The sequence below is a fragment of the Ambystoma mexicanum genome, chromosome 12, assembly GCF_040938575.1.
Source record: "Ambystoma mexicanum isolate Mex_15411 chromosome 12, UKY_AmexF1_1, whole genome shotgun sequence".
NCBI lineage: Eukaryota > Metazoa > Chordata > Amphibia > Caudata > Ambystomatidae > Ambystoma > Ambystoma mexicanum.
In genome coordinates, this window is record NC_090936.1 from 793,938,443 (window position 1) to 793,964,276 (window position 25,834).

A 25,834-nucleotide genomic window follows, 5' to 3' on the forward strand; every position below is an offset into this window, starting at 1 on the left:
CCTGGAGCCCCTAGCGATATACCTCAGGCAACAATATGAGCCGATTGGCATTGAGATAGGAGAGGAAAGGCATCTCATCTCCTTGTACGCGGATGATCTGTTGTTATATTTAATGTATCCGGAAGAGAATCTTCAGTATGTTTTGGAGGTGATGGAGCGGTACGCCAGACTGTCCGGTATAGCAGTGAACCCCCAAAAATCTAGTCTATTCCCGCTGGGGAGGTACGTGGGAAAGCCTGTGGAGAGGCTACCTGTGTTGCAGATCCCGTGGGTGGTGGGCTCCTTCCGCTATTTGGGGATAGACGTATATCACTCCGTTGAGGAGGAACACAGGCGCAACACTGAAATTGCTATAGGAAAAATTGGGAAGTGTATGAGGTTTTGGGAAAGGTTGCCCCTTACGATGATGGGCAGGGGGGCTATGCTTAAAATGGTGGTCCTGCCCCGACTTTTACATTATTTCAACAATATCCCTTATATGATCCCTAGGAAGTTTTTTGCTAAATTACACAGCCTGTGCAGGGACTTTTTGTGGCATGGCACCCGACACAGAGTTGCATTATGGAAACTGCAGAACTTTTATGAGAAAGGCGGTATCAAACTGCCCAACTTCGAGGCTTATTATGTAGCGGCACAACTGCAGTACGTAGCCAGGTGGCTCTCTGATGAGGAGACCCCGGAACACAGATTGCTCGCGAGAGATTGTGCTCCTTTTTACTTGCGGGAAATAATTTGGGTGGCTAACTCTGAGGTGAGGGGGCGCCCTAGGATGCTGTGGTTGGGATGGAGCATGTGGCGCCGAGCCTACCAAATGATGGGGGACCCTTTTCCTTGTGTCCCGCAGGTGCCGCTGGTTGCACTGACGAAGGGAGATGGGCAATTGAGGGTAATCATTAGGACTTATTGGGAGTCGGTGGGACTAGTCACCTTGGGAGACATCTGGCAGGAAGGGGCTATCGTGGAGTTGGGGGAGCTTGGGATGATGTCGGGACTGCATAGTGGGCAGTATGTAACTTACCACAGGATAGTACAGGAGATCCTGAGTAGGTGGCCCAAAGCCAGGTTGGCGGAGGAACCGAACACCACCGTTGAGGTGATATACGACACTGCAGAGGGGGGACATGAAGTGTCCAGGTTGTGCGAGATGCTGATGATTGGTATCGGGAAGGACCTGGGACACTTGAGAACAGAATGGGAAACAGAGATGGGAGCCCCGATGGAGGATGGGATGTGGAAACGGGCTATGGGATATCATAAGAAGGTGTCGAGAAATGCCAGGTTCAAGCAACTACAGCTGTACATGACGCACAGGGCCTACATGACTCCTCGGAGAATATCAAGGTTTAGAAATGTTGGGCGCCAGGCTTGCCCTAAGTGCGACGAGGAGGATGCAGACATGATACATATGTTCTGGGCATGCCCGGTAATTGGAGCCTATTGGGGGGAAGTGGCTCTGAAGTTAGCGGGAAAAGGGATCACACTAGCAATAGACTCGGCCTGGGCCTGCCTGTTGGGGGGGTATCCCAGAACGCGGAAGTACAGACATATTGAAAAATTAAAAGACCTAGCATACGTGCTTGCGAAACGCAGGATCGCCATGGGGTGGAAGAAGTGTCACGGGCCGCGAGTGGAGGTGTGGTGGAAAGACCTGCAAAAATGGGCAGAGGCAGAAACAATTGTGTGGCAAGAAGCCAGTGGCGCTGGGGGTGAAGAGGAAACGGGTTCTCTAATGGCATGGAAACTGCTGATAGCCGAAATGTTTGGAGCCGCAGTGGCCCCAGCAGGATCTAAAAGCAGTGAAACCCTGACACATGAAACAGATATCGAAAGCAAGGAATAAACCGGCTCATATGGGGGGAGGCGGGGGGGAGTGCAGTGTTTATGTTGTTTCTGGTTTTATGTTTATTTGCTGTTTAAAGTATTGTTTGATCAAAATAATAAAATTATTTAAAAAAAAAAAAAAGATGCCTTGTGCTCGGGATATCCTATGAAAGCCCTACTGGTGACGTCACCGATCTCTTCAAAACTACTGATAATTTCTTAATACACTTGCAATCTACCCCCGTTAACCCCACCACTGTCTTCCTGTCTCGCCTGGAACAAGGTAATCAATAATATAATCGGACTGCGCACGCTGCGTCGCCTCGCGTGTGATACGCCCCTCGACAGGAGGGCTTAACCAGCCAATTATCTTCCGTATTGGGCAACTAGCTAGCTACCGCCTACAGGGAAACGTCATCTACCTATCGAGTTTCTTGCTCGAACAATAGGGATCCTCATCTACTCATTGATCAATAAATGCCAAATCGTAGGAAACCACACACACACACACACCCTTACACGTAGTCGCGACCTAGGCCAATCAGTGTCTACGAGCGGCCGCACGTGATGTTTTCGTGCTCCGCCCCCCTCTCTCGCGTAACGTAGCCGACTGCTCTCGCACTCGTTCGGCTACCATTCATTTCATTGCCAACACTAAATTGTCAAACCTTCGCCGCGCACCTGTGCAACACCTCCCACCTCCCGTATTTAATTCCTCCCCCCTCCCTCACAATTTCACATTGCTTGTTGTGCGTGGCATGCTCACCAAGTTCTCTTGATGCGGGGCCGCTCGACTGCGTGCACCCCTCCAAGCGGCTCGCCACCTCCCCTCGTCTGGACCACGTCTGGACACTCGCCAACCGCGGGCGGGATACTTGTCAACCGGCTCCCGAAGGCCAATATCCGGATTGCGCTGTCCGGTCTTCTCGCAGTTCCGCGAAGGTCCTGTAGTCCTCAGAAGGGGGCAGCGGCAGAGGGGGCCGCGCCGCCGGGCCTCCTCGCAACGGGAGTACCTGGAAAAATAAAAATAAAAAGCAGATCTTAAACAGATCTCAGCAGTGCCTCCAACTTGTCGGGGGGAAATTCTGCCGGGGTCGGCCGGGCCGTCCGCAGACCTCCGGGCAGGGAGGCCCCAACTCCTCCCGTATATCCCAAAAGAGATAGAGTATGAGACACACACAAGAAGCAAGGTGATTCTGCTGTTTATTAGACAAAACGGCAGGGATGGGTCAAGGATCGTACGCGTCCGTCCTGACACACACTCAATCGTGGGGCTCGCAGGCCCTTTTTACCTTAGTATGACGCGCTACTTGCGTCACCTTAGAAAGTTTAGCAAAAAACCTATCTCCACTCTGGATTGGTTACTCGAGTGGTAGGGTTAGTATAGCATACGTATAGAGAACGGTGTTAGTGGTTGAGGGTTAGTCAGGTGATATACTTGGGTTGTCCCTTCAATTTGATACATGAAAATTGTTACATGAAGACCCCTGAGGATTGGTCAATATTAATGGCGTCAGTGATAAGAGCCCCATGTTCTGATTGGTCCGCTCGCGAGCCTCCCAGTCTGGGACCATCGCTGTTCCCAGCTCGCGGTGTACCTGTCATTTGCAACAATGTTTCACTATGGGTACGTGCAGACAATGTGAGGATTTATTCATATGCTGGAAGGCCGACTACTCCCGCTGTCGCAGATGTTCATTGAGTCTTTTAATTGTATCTGCCTGTGTCTTGAAACGTGGGATTCAGGCGTCTCCTTCCCCCTGGCCTTGGCATCCTGTCAGGTTTGGCTTTGTCACGTGAGGTGGAACGTGTTTGAGGCAGAATTCTGCACAATTAATATTGTTTTTTCCACTGTGTGCCTGGTTTAATTTGCAGGTGCGACCTTGACGTCGGCTTGCGGCGTGCGAGATTGCAACATTGTACCCTTGGCTGTGTGCTTTCGCCGGCCTCATTCTGCAGGGTCAGCAACCGAGCTCTTGCTCATTCAATGTTCATGGAAGCTTTTGCTTGCGGCCTACTTGGGCCTGGTGCATAGGTGGAACCGTTTGATGCAGAGCGCTTTAGGTTACGGTATCATATTGCTCTATCCCCAGTATCGTGTCTTCGTTATATTCTTCATTATGGTACATGGTTTTAGAAGAAGCGTGAGCAAGCCTTTTTAGATAAGTTCATTATGCGTCTTGCGTTTCTGCATTTTGAGAGCCTATGTGGAAAATAATAAAGATGCACGTCCGTGGGTGTGTCCGTCGCCTACGTCATAGCACTGAGTATGTTCTTCGTGTGGATTGGTGTGGGAGTGTCCGGTGTGTATGTTTTGCACAGGCGTGCTGACCGTTGGCTAGGTCGTCATGGCATCTCTAACGATGTGTTGGTTTAGTCGAGTTGATCTATGCCGCAGGTGTCGGCATGGGCAGGGCGGGCTGCTGGGCAGGTGGGTGGGCACATCCGTATGTTCCTGTACCAGGGTATTTGGTCGTCTGGTAGATAGGTAAACTCCTCTCGTGGCGGGTGTCTAGGCTGTGATCCTCTAGGCCAAGCGCGAGAGGGGATTGGCGGGAGCCTGTTCTTCCATTCTCCCACTTCACACCCATTCAGACGCCATAGTGGATTGAGCTGCTCTTTTTTTTTTTGGGCGCAATTGATGAGAGGTGCTTGCGCATTCCATTTCTTGCATCAAAAAATGTTTTGAGAATCTTGCCCCGTGTGTCTTTTTTTTAATGCTAATTTTTGCAAAAAACACCCATAGTCAGGGGTGTTTTTGCAAAAAGTTAGGTTTTAGCACTTTTCTTTTTTAAACGCCCATTTTCGTGGCAATTTGCAGGATCGCTAAATCGCTATAAGCTGGATGGTGTGTCTAATACTTCGGTTTGGGGCTAGTAAGTTTGTGATTTTTCCGTTCCTCACTTCGGTGTACCGAGTGGAAGTGTTTAGCTGCATCCGAGTGGTTTTGGGCAGTCTCAATGGCCATTGTTACGGTAGGTTGATTCAGTTGTAGTACTGCCTTTTGCAAAGAGGGGGGTAAAGAGTTAATGAATTGTTCTAACATAATTATTTCTACCAATTCTTCCATAGTTTTGTTGTTAATCCAAAGAGCGATCATGTTTTTAATATGTACTCCCAATTCAAGGGGAGTTTCCCTGGGTTTTAGTCTAATGGCCCTTAATTTTTGCTGATAGAAGTTACAAGTTTGGCTTACCCTTTTTTAAAAGCCCTTCTTTTATAGATATAAAGGTAGCTCCCTGGGCAAGAAAAAGTAACTGGTAAGCGGTCTGTAGCTCACCTTTCAGCAGAGGTCTGTCAGGAATCCACCTATTCATGCAACCAGGCTGCTTCATTCACGGAGAAGAACGTCTCCCGACACCACTGCACGATCCACGCCTGGGAGATCATACTCTCGACTTGATGTTCGATTTTCTCCTCAGATCAGAAGTGTAGCCAGGATGGTCTAACAAGTGGGGTCTGAAGCTAATGTAGTTGGGCTCACCGCAGTGGCATTAACATTTGTAAATGCCCACACAGTGCTGCTGATTGGGTATTTACAGATTTTTGGTTGGCCTTGCCCTACCCTGTCTACGCCACTGCCTCAGATACAGAGAGTGCCGTTCCTTGCGCGGGGGGGGTTGCCATGGAAACTAGGGAAGCCATGGCATGCGTGTCGTCACACGACCAGAGTGAGAAAGCACGTCTCTGACGATCATGTGACAAGGAGGACTTAAGACCGCCATATCCCATGATCCGGCGCTTCTGACTGAAGTTGTTTCCAGCACCCCTTCTGCATTTTCGTCTTGTTTGATCTCCTGCTGCTGACCCGTATTTGTTATCTGAACCCTGCTTTTGCCCATTCCATCTTCTGTGCTGTGTATGCTACGACCAGTATTTGACCATGCCTGCTCTACTGAAAAGGAAATGAAGACACGCCTGAAAAAGCAAAGAAACACAGCCTCCCTGAAGATTGATGGAGTCATGAAAACGTGCGTTTGGAGGAGAAGCTAATGCGGGAAACCTTGACTGGCAACAGAGCGCCTGCCTTGTCACCAATTTTTAAACATTGTGCCAGGAGTCCCGGGCTGAAAAGGCAGCAGCAGCAGGGCCATCATGCCTTACAATGGAGAGCCACAACCATGGCTTTCCCCCTGCCCCCATCAAGGGGAAGATTTGTGCTATGGAGGGAGTTGTTTCCAGCCACCTTCAAGAAAAACTAAGTGTGAAAAATACAAGTACCAGAATCCATAGAGTCAATTAACTTGCCACACCTGAAAAGGAAATGAAGACACGCCTGAAAAAGCAAAGAAACACAGCCTCACTGAAGATTGATGGAGTCATGAAAACGTGCGTTTGGAGAAGCTAATGCAGGAAACCTTGACTGGCAACAGAGCGCCTGCCTTGTCACCAATTTTTAAACACTGCTCTACGGACTGCTCTGCTCCACTTTTTTCATACCTTTTTGCTGGAACGGTATTTGACCCTGACTGCCCTATGGACTGCTCTGCTTCACGTCATGTACCACGCTGCTCGCCAATCACCGACTACGGATTTTGCTTTTGGAACTCTTGCCTCCTTCCTGCATACAGAACTGCCCGCACGTTACTGAACCTTCCTTTGTTATCCGGATGTCACAATGTTCTAACTCCTTTTCTCCAGAAGTGTTAGATTCAGTTAGAAAATCCCCTTCCTCCTCCTCACCTGAAGTGCTGGGATCCGGTGAAGGCTTCTTCTTCCTTCTTCTCAGAGGAATCCCACTTTTTTTTAGCAGAAAGGGTCTGCCAGGGAAAGAGGCCACTTTGGCTGCCTACAAGGCAGAAGAGGGGCTTTGCTTCCAGGTCAGCCGGATAAGGGGAAAAAGCCGTGAGGCATAAAAAACCCAGTTGAGAGATGTTCAGAAGTATTCCAAGGAAGTGAAGTAGTATTCCCAAAAGTCTTGTTTAGGATATAGTTGGTTTCGACTACAACCGGATCATGGATAGAAGGTGGTAATAATCTGCTGTCAACTGTACCCAAGTTCAAAGTAAACAGCAATGGAAAATGGAGAACTAGAGATGGCAGGGCTAGAAAACCGGTCCAAAGGATAAGGTAAAAGATCCCACAGTACGTGTGTCCAGAAGGCTCAGCACGCGAAAGAAAGGTAAAGACAGTAAAGAAAATAAAAGTGGAGACAAGAAAGGGCACTGGTAAAAGGAAAAGGCACTGACCGGGAAAGACATGAGTCAGCGGAACTCTGACGAGGTTAGGCGAAGGTGAAAAGTAGGAGTAGGTGCAGCAGAGGAAAAAACAGGAGCATGGGTAGAAAAGAGAGAAAGTAGAGCACCGGCTGAGAACCGGAAAGAACGAAGCAACGAAAGGAGATGAGAAATGAGAAACAGGGAAGGAAAGAGAGAGAGAGGGGCAGAGATCCGCCAAATGGACATAATGCAGAAGTGTGAGCAACAAAGCAGACTAAGGCCCTTACGAGTTGTAACGCGCTGGCTGCCGGGAAACGCACTGAATAAGAGTTCCCAGAGGCGGTCATGACGGAAGAAAACTAGACTACGTCCAACAGAACGTGGCTAAACGTAATGGCAAAGTTAATGGAGTCCGCTTCTCCAGTGCCTCCAAAGCTCCCAGCCCCCAGGATGTGTGACAGTAAGCCCCCTCCTGTGCCGGACTCCCACCCCGGCTTATCTGGATGAGCCCTATGGAATTTGTGCGCCATCTGAGGGGCATGGAGATACCTAACTGGTTCCCAGGAGTTCTCAGAATCTGGGTATCCCTTCCACCTGATCAGATACTCCAGCCTACCCTCGTGGAACCTAGAGTAGCAAATTTGGGACACCTCGTATTCATCCCAAGGTGGCTGGGACGATTGCCTAAAGGATTGAGTGGGATGAGACCTGGTATCAGCTGTGGAAGCCTTTAGTAAAGAAGAATGGAAGACTGGATGAACCCGGCTGAGCCCCCTAGGTAATTTGAGGCGGAAGGCAACAGGATTAATGCGTGCCAGAATCTCAAAGGGTCCTATATACTTCGGAGACAGTTTAGTAGGATGAACCCACCGAGGAAGAAATTTGGTAGAGAGCCACACCTTCGATCCCACAGTGCAATCTGGCGTTTGGCTTCTATGTTATCTGCCTGCTTCTTATAGACTTTCCTGGTCTCTTGGAGGCTGAGGGCCCGATTCTCATGTAGGTGTTAAGTACTCAAAAGGTTGGGGGTGCTGTCGAGCAGCTGACAAAATGGCTGCTTAGCTTCTCGGCTCCGTGCACTGCCGCCTCATATCTTCCAACATCTGCGGTCTGCCACAGTGATACGGCCTCTCGTTTGGTCCCTACATTGCTCGCAGCTGGGGCTACACACTTGTGAAATTTGGTCCTGAATCGGACCTCCTGGACCGTTATCTGGCTGATTCACGCCGTCCTTGTGCTGGGCCGGACCGGCCCTGACATCCGTGGTGCGTCGTGGCACCAGGCGGGGCCTCCTGAGCACCGGACCCTGTGATTTCCTGGCATCTACATCCCGCCGCCCTGCCCCCGTCTGCCGCGGCCACCGTTCTCTGCTGCCTGGGGGCTGGGGACAGGCTGTTATGCCTGGGCTGGCTGCGGGTCCCGCGCTGCAGAGAGCCGGCTGATCCTTCGCGGGACGCTGGCGCCTCACAATTCTGGAGGACCTGTGACCGCGTGGTCGCCACGGCCCGCGGCGCTGCCCGCCCTTCTGTGCCGCTCCTGGCATCCTGCTGCGCCTCGCCTGGAGGGGTTCCCACTGAGGCCGGTGGCCGGGCAGCTTGCTGTTGTGCTGCGTGTGGCTCTGGGGGCCGGATCTCACGTTCCCCTCCCGGCTTGCCTGGCCCCAGTGTTCATCCTGTGGGGCCCGCGCGGGCCCATCGGAGGGTCCGTGGATTGGATGCCTGTCGCTGGCCGGGCTGCAGGTGAGGAGCGGGGGGGATGATTTGACTGGAACTGCCTGCTGCCCCTCCCGCCATACTGTCCCCCCCCCCGCTCCCTCACGCTGCCTGCTTTCCCTTTGTGGTCCTGAATTCCCTTGTCCTGGCTCTGTTGTGTGCTGCTCACTGCTCCGGATCGTTAGGTGGTCACAGAGGCGGGCTCCACCGGCAGCCCCTTTTTCGCCTACCCAGGCATTGCTCCCCTTAACTCTTGCTGCCAGCTCTTGCCTGTCTACTCTACGGTATGTGGCCATACTTCTACCAAGAGAGCCCTCATCTTGATTCCTGCGCTTGGGCCCATACGCACTGATCGCCACTCCGGTCCTTTTGGGTGGTCGTTGCAGTGGGCTCCCTCAGTGATTCTTTGTTGCCTCCCTGGACATTGACCCCCCCTGGCACTTGGCTTCAGGCATTCACAGCTCGGGCCTGCCAACTCTACACCGTGTAGCCATACGTCTACCAAGAGGGCCCTCATTGTGACACCTGTGCCTTGGCCCGTTCTGCACTGTACATCACTCTGGACCTTGGGTGGTCACTATGGCGGACACCCTCAGCGATCTCTCGCCCGCCTCCCTGGGCCTTGCCTCCTCTGACTCTTAGCTCCATGCATTCACAGCTCTTGCCTTCCAACTCCGAACTGTGCAGCCATACCTGTTGGGTGCATCTATCATAGAGGCTATATATCACGTTATCTTGCAGTAATATCACATCATGCCCGATAAATCCAGGAATACTAATAAGTCTGGTGCCATGGGTAAATTTGCGAGAGCCACCCCGCGATCTCACTCGGCCCATGCATCAGGCGACCAGGCGATCCCGTGCCGCCCACTGAGGCGCCTGCTACAGACTTAACAGCCATGATGGAATCGATGGTTAGGAATTTTGCTGCCTTTCACGAAAAACTAATGACATTAATGCAAATGTGGCATCCCTCAGAGCTAAACTGGACCAGCATGGGTCGAGAATTACAGAGACGGAAAACAGGACAAGTGCCAACGAGGACAATATAACCACGCTGCAAGGCACGGTATCCACTCTGGTCGCCGACATGAAGGTGGTTAAGGCCAAATGTGATGACCTGGAATCCAGATCGCGAAGGAACAATATACGTATTGTCGGGGTTCCAGAAAATGCGCTGAAGGGCCGACTCGAGTTAGCAGTTGAAGACCTCTTGAAAGATCTCCTCGGCAACCCCGACATGTCTCCCTTCTTTACCATTGAGAGAGCTCATAGGGCACTGTCACCGCTCCCCAAGCCTGGGGACTTCCCGAGACCCATTATTGCTAAAATCCTCAGCTTTAAAGATTGCGAACAGATTCTCCGGCTTGCGCGCGAAAAGGGAGAGCTTAGAATGGATTCACAGGTGATCCGAATTTTCCCTGACTTCTCGGTTGGTGTCCAGCAGGAGCGTCGACAATTTCTTGGAGTTAAGAAACTGCTCAGGGAGAGAAATATTCCTTATGACATATTATTTCCTGCGTGACTGAAGTTCACCTTCAACAACAAACTCTATTTCTTCACGGTCCCCTCGGAAGCGGCGAAGTTTATTGAGGCCCACGTGCCTCCTCGTCCTTCTGCTGATAACATCATAGACAATGACTAAACTTGGTTTCTGGCCTGTACCTTCCGATGGACCTTTTTCTATGTCTATTGAGGGCTTTCTTGGTCATCGATCCTATCAATAGTTTACCTGGTTGTGTCATGTGTTCGGATATATGGATCTGGCTTTTTACATGTCTGCTAGCGTCTCTGATATTCATCACCAGATAAAGGCATTGTTGGGCTGTTCACCTTGAGTATTCCCATTGGTTATACAAGTTCAAATTGTAATGTTTAAAGGCCCTGAATGCAGTCCTTTGTTGCTTGTTAGACACATGGTTTAGCTCCATAAGATCGCAGAATACTGCTTGTTTTGCAACGGACCGTTTGGGTTCCAAGCATGCTAGTGCACGGCAAAGGCGCACCCCACTGCGATTGCAATGTTCCTTACACCATGTTTGCGGGTTTGCCCCGGTTGGGCTTTTGGTCGGCTTGGGCCAAGCTGGGGACGGTCCAGTTGTCCACAGTTAAGGGAGGGTAATGTTTACACTGCTGCCCCTGGAGTGGCGGTGAGGGAGGTGGGTGGGAGTGGGCTGTTATTTCAAAAGGGCACACGAGGTTGCATGGTACACACATTGTCTGGCTACGATCACACCTTTAGCTTCACAGTTGGGAGCCCACACTATTGCAGGATTTGGGAGGTAAATTAACTGTGCATTACAGAATTAGCTATCTGTTACTGTAATGACCACTTTCATAATCTCCTGGAACATCAGGGGATTGAGCAATCACACTAAGGCCCGTAAAATTATGGCTTATGCTAATAGACATGCGTGTAAGATACTGCTTCTACAGGAGACACACTCTGGGGGCCACATGCCGAGGACCATAGCCCCAACATGGGGCTCTGCAAGATTCTTCACCTCCTACTCTACCCAATCCAGGGGTGTTCTCACGATGATCCATAAATCAATTAAGTTCATACTGCATAAAAGCTACATTGACCCGGAAGGTCGCTACGCTATATTACATTGTACACTGGTGAACAGTGAATACCTGCTTGTTAACACCTATTGCCCTAATGTAGACTCTCCTGAATTCTTTGATTCTATAACCGCCATATTACTGGGCTATGTTGGTATTCAGATAATATGGGGAGGGGATCTGAATCTTATCCTGGACACTGTTTTGGACAGATCTGGTACGGTGCCCCGTACCCTCTCTAGGGCTGCACGTAGGCTACAAGACCACATTGGGACACTCAATATTTGCGACGCCTGGAGGACACTTCACCCCCAGCGGAGGGAGTACACTTATTACTCATCTGTGCATGGCAGCTTGTCCAGGATAGACCTATTCTTTGTGTCAAGTGAAACGTTGGGCAGAGTGGTGAGCTCCCACATTTTACACCGCATGCTCTCAGACCATGCCACAATTACATTAGCTGTTAGACTGGGGATCCCGATCTCGACGGTTCCCACTTGGCGCTTTAAATCTGAGGCTCTCAGGGATATTGTGTTCAAGGCTAAAATACTGTCGAATATTGAATCCTACTTTGAGCACAACTGCCTTCGGGATACCTTGGCTGCCGTTAGGTGGGACGCCTTCAAAGTATACATTAGGGGTATGTCTATCTCCCGGGAGGCGCGGGGTGTTGAAGTCAATCAGAGCTGCCCTTGGTCGTTCCGAAATTAAGCTGAAGCAACTGGAACTGCGATGCTCCTCCGGGGCGGATCCCACTATCCTCACTCAAATCAGCGAGGAACTCCGTACATACAATGTACTTGCTACCAATGAGGTCCAGTACTTAAGTCGCCCACAGGCCGCCAGGAATTATGGCGAAGGGGACAGACCGGGGAGGAAGTTAGCTACACTCGTGAGGAGAGAATCTGGCCAGGCTCAGATTACCTCCGTCAAAGACAAACAGGGCAGCACACTGTGGGCTGACCAACAAATCTTAGATGTATTTACCGAATTTTACAGCTCCCTCTATGCTCAGCCTGCTGAGCACGCCGACCAACACATTTGCAAACTGCTTGACCAGATCCCCATTACAGAAATCTCCCCTTCTACCCGAGATCAGCTGGATTCCCCTATTACGCTTGACGAAATAGTGACCGCTATTTCCGATTTGCCCAAAGGTAAGGCACCGGGTCCTGATGGATTTACTGCCGAATTCTATCAAGAGCACATTGCCATACTAGCCGCTAGGATGCTCGAGGTCTGGCTCGAAGCACTAGATGTCTCTATTCTCCCCCCTTTCATGCGGGAGGCTGTTATTACGGTCCTGCTCAAACCTGGTAAGCCTGAAGATGAATGTGGATCCTATAGACCCCTTTCCCTTATGAACCTTGACACCAAGGTTTTCGTCAAAGTTATAGTGAATCGGTTCCTGCCCATCATGACATACTTAGTTCACGAAGACCAGGCAGGTTTCGTTCCTGGGAGATCTACCTCTCACAACATCAGGAGACTACTTAACGTTATGTCTCGTATAGACCAGGATGTACAGGCCGTGGCAGTCATGCTAGATGCCCAGAAGGCTTTTGATATGGTCTCCTGGCGTTATATGTGGCTGGTACTGGAGACGATGGGTGTGGATCCGAACATGATTGGGTTCATCAAATTACTGTACACCTCCCCTGTGGCGCGAGTTAGGGTCAATTCCCTAACCTCTGATCTCTTCACACTCTTAAGGGACACCCGCCAGGGATGTCCCTTCTCGCCGATCTTATTTGCCCTAGCGATAGAGCCGATAGCGGATTGCGTCCGTGCACGCCACGCCCGTAAGGGGATCAGACTGCTAGATAACCCTGAAATAATCTTCCTGTACGCGGATGATGTTATACTATATATCAGGGATTCTGCAACCCATCTTGACCCCATACTGAGGGACATCACCCGCCCACATGTCAAGCTTGAGCGGCTGGCAGCCACTGGTGTCAATATGATGTCCCTTATTCTGTGCCAACATTATACACCCGACTCTCCTATTGACCCAATCAATGCGACCCTTCATGCCTGGACACGCCTGATCTACCCATCGCCTGAGTCCTCCCCATACTACAAATGGCTTCCTGCGTGGTTCCTCCCGGTTTAGAGCCAACGCATGACATTGCCTTGGTCCGGCACTGGAGTTCCTTGGGGTATCAGGCACTATCTGACTTTTACCCTGAGGGCAGGTTCATTGACCCTCGGACATGGAGACAGGGCCACACGGGATCCGCTGTGGAGACCCTTCCATATTATAGACTCCGGCCGCGCCATGTGTCCCTCTTTCCCGGATGAGCCCCCTGATAATCCGGCGATTACATACATCGTTAATTCTGGTGGCGCCCGCGGCGCCATATCCTCCCTGTACAGGATACTGCAGGACACTGCCTCGAATCAATCTCTCAGGGCACAAGATGAATGGGCGGATGAGTTCGGCCGTGAGATCTCTGACGAGATTTGGGAGGGAATGTGCCTTCACTCCCAAAAAGTCTCTTTGAATTTTCGGTATCGGGCCATGCAATACAAGCTTCTAAACAGACTATACTATACCCCACATCGAACCTCGAGGTTTGCCCATGCTACTGTGCACTCTTACCCTCGCTGTGGAATGGAAAAAACTGACCATTTACATATGTTCTGGTCCTGCGCTAGATTGTCAGAATTCTGGAAGCGCATTTTAGAAACACTTGCTGCAATTACCGACACTGCGATTGACCCTGATCCTTTAGCGGTCTTGTTCGGGGTCTGGGGGGGGGGTCTGCAACAGGAGCTCTTCTAAATTCTTGAATATAGGCTGTATGGTAGCAAAAAAATGTATACTCCAGGGCTGGAGGAGCTCCTCTCCCCCGGTCTTCCAGAATTGGCTGCGCCTGCTCACCTGGTCGCAGAACTGCGAAGAGGAATACCTGAACTTGCTCCCCGCTCACTCTCGCCCCAAGGACATTTGGGTTGAATTCAATACGTACCTCAACAGCCAAAGCAACGGCGCCCCTGGGTCTGATTTGTCCCCTGCTCCATCAAGTTCTACTCCTGTACCTTGATCTCCTTCTCTCATCTCCTCTGTATGGAAATCTGTTACTACCTCTGTGCTCAACGTACTCTTTGTATTGATTTGTGATTCAACTGTACTGTTTATCTGCTGAATTGATGGGTGTGCCTAATGTATTCCTCTGCTGCCAAAAATAAAAGTTTTTTTTTTAAAAAGTACCGAAAAGGATGTTAAAAGGCTTAACAACCTTTTCGGTACTTAAGACCTATTCTGAAGGTGGCGCATTCTTCCGAAGTTGGAAGGAATGCGCCACTTTCGGAATACATGTGGCGGTTGCTAGGATGGTTTGGAAACCAACCTAGCAACCGCCACATTTGTAAACTGGCTTTTTGGAAGCCTATTCTTGTGGCACTCCTCCAGTTTAATATGTGCGCTAAACTAGCCCACATTTACGGTACTCTTTTGGTGCCCTTAAACTGGAGGAGTGCCACAAGAAGCCTCGTTTGGTGTAAATGGAAGTGTCCATACACCCGTGTTGTATATGGACACTTTCATATACACCAAAGCAAGCAGCTTCAACGTTGCAGGATGCAACGTTGAAGCTGCTCGCTTTAAATGAAAGTGTTCATATACACCACAAGGGTGTATATGAACACTTTCCTATACACCACAGTAAGCAGCTTCAACATCCTGCAATGTTGAAGCTGCTCACTTTGGTGTATAGGAACTTTGTTCTCGGCAGCATTTTTGTTAAATAACGATTCCCTCGTTATTTAACGAAAATGCTGCCGAGATTCTGCAATCTGCCTCTTTCCATTAGAAACAGGCAGATTACAGCAAAAGCACTGTCGTGCTTTGCGAAGATGCCCAGGCCCACATGAGAATAGCAGTGGTGCCTGGGTGTCAAGAAATGGCGCAGTGAGTCGTGCTATTTAGCACGCTCACTGCGCCAAGATGAGAATCGGGCCCTGAGATGGGCTAAAGCATGAGCTTCCCTGATTTGGGAGAGAACGTCTTCCAAAGTAGGAAGATTAGTGGTAGGAGGGAGCAATGGCACCGCTGACCTGGGATGGAAACCATACGTGGCCAGAAGGGGGCTCATTCCCAGGGCAGAATGGATAGCGTTGCTGTAGGTGAATTACACCGTTGGTATGATGGAGACCCAGTTATCTTGTTGCTGGTTAATGTAACAGCGTAGGTACTGTTCTAACGTACCATTCAACTGTTCAGTCCGGCCATTGGTCTGGGGGTGAAACCCCGAAGATAAAGCCTGCTCTATCCCCAACCGACCACAGAGGGCTGACCAGAAATGGGAGGTGTATTGGCTACCCCGGTATGACACGATTTTTTGGGGCAGACCCTGTAGCCGAAAAATGTCTCTAAGAAACGGCTCTGCCATGGCAGATGCAGAGGGAAGACCAGGCAAAGGTGAAATGTGGGCCAGTTTAGAGAACGAGTCGATGGTTACCATCACACAGGAGCAACCTTGAGAAAGGGGTAACTCAACAATAAAGTCAGTAGAGATGTGGGACCAGGGACCTGGAGGGATGGAGCTCTGTTCCAGAAGACCAATGGGTCGTTGAGTAGGACTCTTGCTATGTATACATACTGGACACGTCCGGATTATTGATCAATGTCCTTTGCCATCTTGGGCCAATAAAAGGTCCGCTTAAGCAACTCCAGGGTGCCTCTTCGGCCCTTGTGACCAGCTGCCAAAGCATCACGGCACCAGCGGAAGGCCGATTTGTGGACTTCTTCGGAGGGCAGATACAGTCTTTTCTTATAGAACAGTAGTCCTTCTCTTTCCTCCAGGTGAACTGAATGCAGAGGGATGGAAGGGCTTCCTTCTGTTAGTAGAGCTTTTCTAACCTCCTGTACAAGTGAAGCGTTCTTGAGTAGAGAGGTAATAGGCAACACAACCTGGGAGAACTCAGGTATGAATCGTTGATAGAAGTTTGCCAACCCAAGGAATTGTTGCACTTCTTTTACGGTTGTAGGTGAAGGCCACTCCTTAACTGCTGAAACCTTGCGAGGGTCCATAGTGATGCCCTGTTCAGACAAGACAAACCCCAGGTAAGGGATGGTGGCAGCAGAGAATACGCACTTCTCAGGTTTGACTAAAAGGCGGTTAGTCTGGGGTCTAGTCATGACTTCATGTACATATTCTGAATGATCTTCCTTGTTCCTAGAGTATATAAGTATGTGGTCTAGGTGGTATGGCAGAGCAAATCGGAAAAGAGTCTGTCCATGAACCGTTGGAAAACGGACGGAGCATTCACCAACCCAAACGGCATGACTTGGTATTTGAAGTGACCGAATGGGGTGCGGAATGCCATTTTCCATTCATCCCCGGTTCTCATTCAGAGAAGATGGTAAGCGCTCCGTAGATCAAGCTTCGTGAAAATAGTAGCCCCTTGAAATGTTTCTATTATGGCTATGATCAATGCATTGGGTACCTATCCCGAATAGTCACTTTGTTCAGGCCACAGACGTCAATACATGGGGCCTCATCACGAGTTTGGCGGTAACCCTTAAAATCGGCAGTAAGGCCATCAGCGCCGATTTTAAGGGTCCATCGGATCACAAGTCCAAATACCGCCGGCACCATTACAGCCAGCGCAAGTACAGCCGGCTGTACAAGCCTCGGCTGTAAAAGCGGCAGTAACCATTTGCGCTAAAACATCAGTAATCACGAGTCCGGTGTAGGCGCAATTAGCGCCAGAAAAGCGGTGGATAATCCGCCGAAAATACCCCCAGCAAAAAGCTGGAGGTAAAAGAACACAGGCCACAGCGATAAGGGCTCAGGTGAAACCAATGCTATTCTGAGGCCTACAAAGGACCCACCCATGCACAACACACCCTCCCCAACACCATTACACCAGTAGGAGCAGGGAGGAGACAGCAATAAGGGCTAAGGTAAAACCAATGCTATTCTGAGGCCTACAAAGGACCTACCCATGCACAACACACCCTCTCCAACACCATGCTGCCATTTGGAGCCGGGAGCCTTGATGTGGACTTCTACCTGCTGCGCCTGGAGCTATAGAGGCCCTGGGAGCGCAGGTGGTGGTGGGGATGAGGAGAAGGAGGAGGAGAGCAGCACCAGCAAGGCGGCCAGCCATCCACAGGGTCAGGCCAACACCCTGGGCCCTGACTGATGGCCAGTTGGTGACTGAATATCGGCTGGACAGGGCTACCATCACCCAGTTGCTGGACACAATCCAGGCCGACATTGGCAGCCGCATAGCCATCAGCACAGCAGTACCCCCGCTAGTGAAGCTCGTGTCTGTGCTTCAATTCCTTGGGACTGGCAGCTACCAACATACCGTTGCCATGATGCATGGAAGGGCCCAGTCCACATTCAGCGCCATGCTGGGACAGGTGCTCGATGCACTGTTGAATCATGTGAATGAGCACATCGCATTGCCAGCCACACAGGCCCAGGTGAACCAGCTGAAGGGTCAGTTCCATGCCATTGCCCAAGTCCCGAATGTAATAGCAGCCCTGGACTGCACACATGTAGCACTCGTACCACCCCAGGCACATGAGGCAGTGTACAGAAACCGGAAACAGTACCATTCCCTCAATGTGCAGATGACATGTGGGCCTGACCTCACCTTCAGCCACTGCTGTGCCCGCTACCCAGGATCCACCCACGACTCCATGGTCCTGAGCAACAGTACTCTGCCAGCGTACATGGAAAGGCACCGAGGGCAAAACACATGGCTGCTGGGTGAGTACAAATGAATAAAAATTCTCAATCAAACAATTTTAGGTCACAAGAAACCATCTTCTTTTTATTCATGATGTCGAAGTCAGGAGGGGCCCAACGCGTTTCGAGTGTAGCACACTCTTCATCAGGGGCAATAAGTGATTTCTAGAGAGAAATTACAATTGTGCTTTCATTAATAATATGACATAATTTTTTAACAATTTTGACAATACATGCTCAATACATTAGTACCATATATCTGTCTTTACTTCATCTTTGTATTAGTATTCGTAGTGATCACTGTATTCATCTCTAAACATTCGTCATAACCATTTAGATGCTCTAGTGATAGAAATACGGATGTTATTAGTTATGTAACGGTCCTTTGGAGCCAAGTCCGTCCATTGAGCAATGAATACAAGCACAGTTCATAATATGCATCCTAAACAGAATGTGCTGTCGAGCATTTACGTCAGGCGCGCATGCGCGTGATGACGTCATGGCCTAACAACACATAAATCACGTAACAACACACAAAATGGAGTCTAGTCATCCTGAGGGATCCTGACTTCAAGGGACAGCACTTCGTATTATAGGTAAGATCATTGCCCCCAGATAGTGTTAGATCAACACTTTGGTGGACTAAATCTACGAGTTATCCTCAATAGTCTAACCATAGCCCTATTTATTGTATATTCCTTAGACCTGGGCTGCACTCACAGAGACCGTAAGCCGGACCTATTTGTGTTGTAAGCCGGTACCTACCGCTGCTCCTACTTAAGGAGTGAACATCTGGACTTCCATGTACGCCCTCCCTTTTTTTATGCACTATATAGAGATTATCCCTCTCAGCCTCTGATCAATAACCTGGTCATATTTTGGCCCCATTCAACAGATACCAGTTTGAGACGTGGAAGCCGGAGTAGCTTCTTACCGAATCTAGCGTTTTACGTTGGAAATCACAATCCTGAAGACTGATCCACCGTGAAATCAGCCTGTTGACAGCGCTTTATAAAGATTAAAAACACAAGGTTAGAATCTCCGATGTGCCTTCCTTTTTTAGCTTAGTCATCTGCATACTAAAATCTCTTTCCTTTAGCCACTTTACCGTCACATTTAGGAGCACTTATTCACCAATTATTTTTTCAAATAGTATGATAAACAGTACGGACTTGGCTCCAAAGGACCGTTACATAATTAATAACATCCGTATTTCTATCACTAGAGCACCTAAATGGTCATGACGAATGTTTAGAGATGAATACAGTGATCACTACGAATACTAATACAAAAATGATGTAAAGACAGATATATGGTACTAATGTATTGAGCATATATTGTCAAAATTGTTAAAAAATTATGTCATATTATTAATGAAAGCACAATTGTAATTTCTCTCTAGAAATCACTTATTGCCCCTGATGAAGAGTGAGCTACACTCGAAACGTGTTGGGCCCCTCCTGACTTCGACATCATGAATAAAAAGGAGATGGTTTCTTGTGACCTAAAATTGTTTGATTGAGAAATTTTCTTTTAAGCATATTCTGTTTCTAAAAATATAGATAATTGTATTAACATCATGTTTTGAACATTACTAATTATTGGTCTAGTTTTCCAGACAAAAGATAGTGTGCAGGGGACGTGAGTTCCCGACTAGGGAACTTATTTGTATTGTCTACATATCACGCAACCTAGGTGTCAAGGTTGCATCCTTCTCCCCTGCACCTTAAAGGACATCTTCAGTTCCACCTATTTTCTTCTCCACATCTATTATTTCTAATACATATTTGACTTAGGGTGTGCTTGTGGTGTCTATAATTCTTCTTGAGTACAAATATATAACATAATGCATGTTAATCCACAACTGATGGGGCGGGTTACACACAATTAAATCCATTAATCTCAATAGGCAGCACCATTACTGCAGCATTCCCATTCAAGCAGCTTGCACGAGAAACCTTGGACATGTCCAACACAGCAGAACACACCCATTTAGGATGTAAAAGACAAGTGGCAGCACAGTGACATATGGAAGGCCCACCACCATAAAGCCTCCTGTGTGAGTAGCACTATGGCTCCCAACACTGACACAGTACAGACATCCCACCCTGCCCACCAGACAGTTATGCAAATGTAACCCATAAATTGCCACATCCACAAATGCACCACACATAAGAAGCCTGAGTAATGGCAATGTACATCCCACAATGGCCAAGGAAATGCATGGAGAACAGTACAGAATAGTGACAACCAGCAAATGCAACTGCAGCCAAAGGGAATGGCAATGACACATGAGGCAGCCACTTCTCTCATGCAGAAGTAAATGTGAATGAGTACAGTTACTTTCTGAAACAGAGGCGTACCTAGTTAAGAGTACCTCATTGATTCAATACTGCTCGTAGCACATCACACTCCACAATGTTGTTGATCTAATGACAAGTACGGCAAAATGACACTGATGACTGAGCTCTGTACATCCACTGGACTTGCCTTGTCCACATACTGGCTTTCTGTCCCCTGCAGGTGATTCTGGATATCGCCAGTACACGTGGCTCATGACCCCTGTGTGTCATCCACACACGGCAGCGGAGCGGGCATACAACCTTGCCCATGCTCGTATACGGATCTGCGTGGAGAGGGCATTTGGACTGCTGAAGGCACGCTTCCGGTGCCTCGAGCGCACGGGAGGGGCATTGATGTATGCACCAGAAAAAGTTGGCAAAATTGTACTGACATGTGCCATGCTGCACAACATCTGCTGTTGCAGAAATGTGCCACTGCACCCTGATGCTCATGTGCAGCCACCTGAGGATGGGAGTGAGGGTGATGACATGCATGAAGGTGTTGCACGTGCACAAAGGGTTGGGCTGAGGGAGGGGAGGTTGGCCAGACAGGGATTGATTGATGTATTTTTCTAACACGGGTGACGGGTAAATTGAACAGATGTCACTTCAACATTAAATAGAATTTTTCCACAATCACTAGTGTCCATGCTTTGTGATTTTTGAAACGTGATTTATTTTCAGTACAACAATCCCCCCTGCCCCCAGTGAACACCCAGCACACAATCCTCCCTCCCCCCAGTGAACACCCAGCACACAATCCCCCCTCCCCAAGTGAACACCCAGCGCACAATCCCCCCTCCCCCCAGTGAACTCCCCACAACTGTGCAGGTTGGTGCATCTGTCTCATCAGGGCACCAACAACAATGCCATGTACGACTAGGATGGTCGTGGGCGTTTTCCTTGTCCGGGCCCCTCTGGTGTGTATGGCCTCAGGTGGCGCATAGAACGGCACCTAGGAGATGGCTCAAGGGATCCCTCTGTGGGTGTGGTTGAGGTCGAAGGGACTGACCCGGTTGCCTGCATGTGCTGTCGGATGAGGTTGTTTGCCTCCCTTGTTTGCTCAGCAAGTGCTGACACTGCCTCGCACAACTCCCTCACCCTTTGTCCAAACCCAGTCAGGGCAGCGGTACATTGCTCTACGACTCTGCGTGTGCACGCATTGTCATGCACTATGTACTTACATCCATGGCGTATGGATGCACTGATAGCCTTGATGTGCCGGCTGTGCACCTTGGCCATTGATTCTACCTTGGCCTGTTTGGCCTCTATCACATCCAGTCAGCCCATCACTGCTGCCCCTGTGATGAAGGGCACCCCTGGTGTGGCAGGTGCCGGCCTGTCACTTTTGTGCTGTCGGGGGGGCTGCATGGGGACATGGCGCCAGCTTGGATTGGGCTGCTAGGCTCTGAGTGCCAGTCTTCAGGGCTACCATATGATGGCGTGTCCTCGTCCGGCTGTGGTGTGCGGACACGACGCACATGCACATGTGGGCTTTGTGCTTGCTGTGCGCCTGGCCTTGGGGTTCCCTGTGGTGTGACCATCCATTCTGCGTCACTGCTTCCAGGTGAATGCAGTCCTCCTGCATGATGTGCACGTGGAGGTGTCGCTCCCACGTCGGGCTCCGATCCACAGGTCAGTCCCTCTGCATCGGGGCTGTGCCTGGTGGCTTGGGGCGAGCTGGCCGTGGCCTCCCTGCGGGCATGTGAATGCTGCTGCAGTCTGGTAGGGCTGCATTGTGGTGGAGTGGGGGTGGCCTGCGTCGGCTCCTTTCCGTGCGGCCTCTTTGTGGGGTAGTGGTGCAGATGGAGGCTCGCTGGCGTGGGCACCGTGATGGTGTGGCCTCCTCCCCATCATCTTCGTCCCGTTGGGTTTGACGTGTGCCTGTGGGGTACACAGGGTGTGGTGGGAGTTAAATGCAACCTACGTTAGTGTAATGCAGTTCATGCTAACAAGTGGGATTGCAGACAGTATCAATCATGCATTCAACTTGCATTTTGTTCAGTCGCCGTGTGGTGCTTGGTGTGAGTGAGTATGGAGGTACACTGCATGGGAATGTTTGAGTGACAAGACTGCATGCATGGTTGGGGTGCACTGCGCTCAGGGTCTTGGGGGTATATTCCTGCACACTCAAACTCTAGGTGGCTGTCCCATGGCTATGGATGTCTATCCCCTGCCCCTAACATTGATGCACTGCACAGGCAGGGTCATCTAGGCAGCACTACGGTTCAATGGATGTAGGGCTCACTTATGGGTGTCTGCAGTTCCTCACACACATTTCTTCACATTCATTCAGTCAGGGTCTGCATGTGTGGTACTTTCAGTTGCATGCATTCTGGGTGGGACTCACCTGCAGTTGGATCGATGCCGGTGCCTGCCTCCGCTCCACCAATTCCCTCGATGGTTCCAATATCAATCAGGGCACTCATCTTCTCCTCCCAAGGTGTGAGTTTGGGTGGGGGGGGTGGTGGTGGCCCTCCTCCAGTTCCCCTGCTTGCACTCCTGTGCTGTGAGAGGATGCCGTGGACTCGTACATGCAGGTCGTTGAGGCGCTTGCAGCAATCCTCCCCATCCCGGGGCACGCGCCCCACAGCAGTGACCCTTTGGCTGATGTTGCGCCAAATCTGTGCTCTGCGCTGGCCACTGGTTTTGCGCTGCTGCAGCTCCTCATGATGTGTCTCGGCCTCCTCCACCAGTACAACCAGCTCCTGGTCGCTGAATTTGGGCTTTCTCACCCTGTCCAGGGCAGTCTTGCCCCTAGTGCGCGCCTGTGACATGTTTTGCTGTTAGATGGGGTGGATGGCTTCCAGGGGCTGTGATATCCGACGGATTGTGATTTCCAAGATGGCCGCCGCTTTGTTTCCCGTTCCGGCGGCGACACGTTTCGTGCGCGCTAATGGCACACGCTATTAGCGTGATATGGCGGAAGCGCATGGTGCGCCAGATTTAAGGGTTCTACCCGTTGCGCGCTGTTTGCGCTAACGCCGTGTCCCGGTGCGCGTGCACGAAAATTCATGATTTGGCGGATTATCTGCCGGGGGCCTTGGCATTAGCGCTATTGACGTCCGACGGGAAAACCGTCACATTACCGCCGAACTCGTGATGAGGACCATGGTCTTAATTCCATACAATCCCGTTTGGGAATGAAGAACAGCAAAGCTCCTGCAGGGCACCTCTATGGTCTGATAAAACCATTGGTAAGGTTGGCATCCAAATAGAACGCAAAACCTCCTTTTCAATAACGAACAAGGAATACATCAGTCCAAAAGGAACTAAGGTGCCGGGAGTCAAGTCTATAGCGCAGTCCTCAGGGCGATGCAGTGGAAGTTCCATAGGAATGGTCTCAGAAAAAACCCTTGAAATTCCTTAAGATTACCTGGAATGCAGTGGATTGAACATTGTTCAGTGCTTGCCAAAGTCTTGACAGTTTCAAAGTTGGTTCCAGTGAGACAGTTCCTCCGGCAGAACCAAGAATGGAAACTAAGTAGATTTTCAGACCAAATTATAGTGGGGTTGTGCCATCTGAGCCAAGAGATGCCTAAAATGACAGGGAAGTATGCAGCTTTGATGATGTCCAAGGTCAACCTTTCTGTATGCTGCATCATAGTTATCATCAGTTCTTCTGTGGAGTGAGCGATGAGGCCAGAACTCGGGCATTCATCATCTACCCCTTCTACCTTCTGGTCTTCCTTCTTTTCGATCCTCTTCAAGCCTTCTTTTTCAGCACAAAGGGTATCCACTAAATTACCGGCTGCCCCACAATCCAATAATGCAAGAGTTTCGATCTTCTTTTCCTGAACCTGCAGCTGGACGGAGACCACCATGAGACGGGTGTCTTCGGTTCCTGTAGGGGTAGTGACGGACAAGGTAGTGTAGGGACTGGGCTTGGTACCTCTGTAGTGTGTCCCTGTTACCATCGAGGACGCTCGTTTCCCGGATGTCTGGGAGGCACGTCTGGGTAATCCCTCAACAAGTGAGAACTGGATCCATAATGCATACAGAGATTGCTCTCTCTCTGTCTCTGCCTCTCCTCAGGGGTAAGAGGAGCCCTGTGCCAACCGCCTTGTCCTGTTTGGTTATACAGTCCCAACTTCCCTCCTCAACCTTCTCACCTGTAGTATCGATGTCTTCTTTCACTGGGCTGAGGGTTCGGTGTGCTCTGTAGTCCTTTTCCTTTTTTCTTTGCAGCTTGTGTCTCCCACAGGAGGAAGCCACAGTGAGGGTTACTATGAACACCCCGACTGTGACTCCTTTCCCGGAAGGGACAGAAAAGGGGAAAAAAGCCATACGTGGCAAAAAAAAATACTCAGTTGGTGAGGTCACAACAGGTCTCCTTGTAGAATCTGGGCTCGTAGAGATGCTGAATATTTCGATAAGGTAGGAAACTTTACAGCTTATCACAAAAGGAGTTAGCAAACTCACTCTTTGAGTGTCCAGCAAGAGGTACAAATGAGCAGCCGGCGAACAGCTCGAGGAAAAGAGGAGGAGCAAATTGGAGCGAGCACAGAAGGAGAGTACGGAAGGACTGGGCAGACCGCGAGTAGAGCGGAAAAAAGCAGAAGTGAAAGCAGGGAGAGGAAGGAAAGGCACAAGAAGCGGGTTGAAAGCCAGAAAATGCACAGGGTTGCAGAAAAGAGAGACAGCGTATAGCAAAACCGCAGCAGCGAGGACAACAGCTGACCGTAAGGGGTTGCAAGGCACGGAATGGAGAGGTGGCCGTGGCTAAATAACGCTATGTACACCCGAGCGGAAAAGACTAGACCGCCGGATGCACGTAGGTTCCCAAACGTGACGGAACTCAGGAAGCATAATGACACACACAGGGTCACAGGCGCCAGTTAGAAAGACGGAGCATGACACCCTGGTTGTTCCAATTTGCATAGCTTCTTCCTTGTCTTTGGGAGGGCGAGGAGCAGGTGAGGAAGGAGGAGCACGAGGTTCGGGTATAGAGGGTTTAGATTCTTTCTTCTCTCAGAACGCTTTTCTGACATGCAGAATTCGATCTGGAGAACTGCAGATAGAAGATCAGAAAAATGTGGTGGTCTGGAAATCATGGACAACTCGTCTTTTAGCTCTTCTTTAAGACCCCTGCGGAAGATCGAGTATTGAGCCTGATCTGACCAGCCTGTGTTAGCAGCCAGTTGTTTAAAGGTTCTTATGTAGGTTAACAGGTCCATTGACCCCTGACGTATGTCCAAAAGGTGTTCACACTCAACAAAGGAGGTTTCGGGTCTTTGAAAGGTTTGTCGTAGTAGATTGAGAAAAGCTCTGTAATCTTGGAAAATCGGATTCCCTTGTGTTAATAAGGGTGTCACCCAGGCTAGGGCATTACCCGTCATGTGGGTAATCATGAATCTGATTTTGGCGTGATCTGTACAAAATGTGCTTGACCTGAAGGTGAAGTGCACTCCACAAGCCTCAATGAATTCTTTCACCTTCTTAGGTGAACCGTCAAATTTGCCAGAAACCAGCACCATGGGGGCCAAATCAGATGAATGAGGTTTGCGAGCTGCGACCAACTGTCT